Genomic DNA, 3,420 nt, shown 5'->3' with positions numbered 1-3,420 from the left:
TTTTGATCCCTGGGTTGGGAAGATGCCGTGGAGGTGGGCATTGGCAACCCACTCCAGTGTTCTTGCCTGGAGAATCCCCATAGACAGAGGAGCCTGCCAGGCTACAGTCTATGAGATTGCAAAGGGCTGGACACAACTGAGCAACTAAGCACATGTCATTAAGTGGTTATTTGGATTTAACAAGTTACTGTAAGTAAAGCACTTTGTACCTGGCACAGAGCAATCTTTCAATAAACATTCGTTATTATTTTTTGAAAAAAGACAGTAAAGCCAGGACTCATATCTGCTATTTGTTTACTTGGTCAACCTCAGGGAAATCACCTGTCGACTCAGAACTCCAGTTTCCCTACTTACAAAATAGAGAATAGTATCTACCTTATAGGATTACTGTGTATTTCTCTAAAAGAGATAATCCATATAGAATATTTTTCACAACACCCAGGAGAGAGTATACACTCATTAAATAGTTGCTATTATTATTAATAGATATGTTTGAATAAATACGATTATATTCATGAGCATGGTAAAGACTAGTATTCTCATAGATAATTATAAATCATGCTTGGCAGACTATGCTGGTATGTTGGGATTTTACACACAAACACACACCTATCTATATCCATGTAGGCATGATGTCATATGTTGGTTTTTGGTGAGCGTCTTAATAAGTACATAGTATACTCATGCATGCATGCTGAGTCAGTTTAGTCATGTCTGACTCTTTGCAACCCCATGGACTATAGCCTGCCAGGTTCCTCTGTCCATGGGATTTCCCAGGCAAGAATACTAGAGTGGGTTGCCCTGCCCTCCTCCAGGGGATCTTCCTGACCCAGAGATCAAACCCACATCTCTATGTCTCCTGCACGGGCAGGCAGGTTCCTTACCACTAACGCCACCTGGGAAGTCCCCACAGCATATATGTGAATCTTATTATACATCCACCTAGAAATTTTCTACTTTCAAAATGTAGCTATAGCAGACTGACAATTAATCTGAAACCATTTATTTGTTTGGAAAAGTAGTTAGGAAGAAGAAGAGGCTACATTCCCATTTGTATGTTAATGATGTTAGTTACCTGAACTTGGAAAATGGAATGTTCAGGTCAGGACTCTTGGTTGCCAACCTCAAAAACTTCTCTAGCTAATTAAAGCAGAAAATAATTTATTGGCAGGATCTCTGTGGGTGTGGTGATGAGGGAGGCAGTTCACAGAATCCCCAGGAAAGCTGGAGATTCAGCCTCATAAAATGGTGACAAACATGGATGCAGCCCAGAAGACCAGACTGCTCAGAATGCCATCATGGATTTTGATGGCATTCACAGAACACCCTTTGTCACATGCCGGGCTCTGTTGCCCTTGACACTGGCTGCTGTATCCTATGGGACCTCCAGTGCACCCATAGGGAATAACCTCTGAATGTCTGCAGGTCTTTCTTAACCATGCCTCCTGAATGGCGCATCTGGTAAGCTTGGTCACACCTGACTCTCCAGCTGTTCAGAAGAGGGAACAGGTTCTGATGGGAGAAGGCAGCCTTGGGATTTCCCATCCTTCAGGGGTAATTGGATGATGGGAAATTCCTGTAAATATCCACTAGAGCTAACAAGAAAGAGGCAAGCTGAAAACAGAACCAGAAAAAAAAAGGGTCAGGAGGGTCCCCTGAAGAATTTCCCATCCAGCTTATAGACAGCACCTTCTCCAAAACTCTTCCCATCCTGAGCACAAATGAAATAACAGCAGGACTGTTTTCACCTCCTTTGGCATAGATAGAAATGTAAAGAGAGTCCTCCTTTCTCAGGAATGTTAATGATGGCTGATAAAGTAACCATGGGTGGCACAGTGACCTTTCTGAAAAGCATGGTGATGTGATGAAAAGAGTCATGTTGCCAGATACCTACTGAGAAACGGGTCCTCTGGAGCCCAAGGGGCGGAGGCAAATCTCCCTCTTGAAAGGGGCAGCAGATGGTATTCTTTGCTATCCCTAACAGAATAACTCCTGGAGGAAGCAGTGGGGCTCCATCTGGGAGACAGCCTGTCTTCTGTGGCCAAGCAATCAATGTGTTTGCAATTTTTACACTTTCTGTGGTGCTATTGCTTGTAGGAGGCTGGAAAATTCCAACCAGGAAGAACCACACCTTTTCATGTTACTTCAGAGCAGATAGAGTAACTCTGAAAACCCTCAAAAGATAGTAGGGTGGAGTGATGAACACATGTTGAGGAAAAAATCCACAAATTATTAGGAGAAGTGAAAAGGTGGATGGACGTCAAGCTCTGATATTTGAAAATGTTGGTGGCCAAAGGATTTATCCACCCTCTCGATCTGACCCACAAAATTGAGCCAGAAAATGTGTTCATGACTCTTTCCATGGCTCTTACTCAGCTACAAGTCATTTCCCCTTTCAGATTATTTCCATTTTTAAGGTCCAATTTCCATTTGCTTTTTGATCTTCTGCTTTTAAGACATTTCGGCCAATATCATCATTGGCCAAGTGCCAGATTTCCTTTCAAGGCTTTGAACTTGTCATTTGTCCTTTATCCTTGAAAGTAGATTCTGTTTTGTGACTGGCTGGTCCCAGGTAGACTAGGTTTTCCTGGTAAAGCAAAAGAAAAGTGTGGAGATCAAACTGAAAAATATAAGACACCTCTTATAAACTTCAGTGACTGAAGTAAAGGTTCTGTGGGAAAGTAATAATGTGACTGCCTATTTATGAATGAATAATAAATGATGTGATCTAGCTGAACATAACAGTTTCAGCATCAACAATTATATGGAGTTCTCGCAAGAAATTTCTTCTGAAATTCTATGACATATTTATCACGTTTTTATAGTCTCAGTTTAATTCTTCATCAGTGTTCATTTCTTAAAAAAAAACATTCTGGAGCTGGGTTCATCTGACATAAAAAAATTTATAAATGGATCTTTGTGTTTTCCACAAAAAATTGCTGATGGTTTTCTGTCTTAATTTTCAGCTTTTAAGGGCAAGAATTATGAAATATTTCCCTTTGTATTCCCACAGCTCCTAACAGTATTATCCAGCTAGCAGGCATTTAGCCCACACACAGAGTTACCTTTGTCATTTTTCTACCAGTCGTAATGCAGTGGGTTGGCTTTACCTGTTATTATTCTCACCCTCAGAGAACTCCAGGAGTCAAGGACTCCCACTTTGACATTGTATCTAAATCAGATCTAGAGTTTTATTCAAATGACGCTGAGAAGGCGCTGATTTAAGTACTATTGTGAATTTAATCATGGATCTGCTGCTAAAAATCATTTACTGGATAAACAACTCAGAAAAGAAGAACTCTCACCACCCACCCACAGCGTGAACAAACAGGGCAGCCTTTTGCACTTGCTACCACAGCATCTCCTGAGAAGGAGTTCGGATTCCCATGTTTCTCCTCTCTTTCTGAGAATTTCAACTTC

Source organism: Bos grunniens, chromosome X (assembly GCF_055505025.1).
Source record: "Bos grunniens cultivar Pamir isolate PY7600 chromosome X, Bosgru_T2T1.0, whole genome shotgun sequence".
Classification (NCBI taxonomy): domain Eukaryota; kingdom Metazoa; phylum Chordata; class Mammalia; order Artiodactyla; family Bovidae; genus Bos; species Bos grunniens.
The sequence above is the reverse complement of the archived record's forward strand: the minus strand, read 5'-3'. Positions refer to the sequence as shown.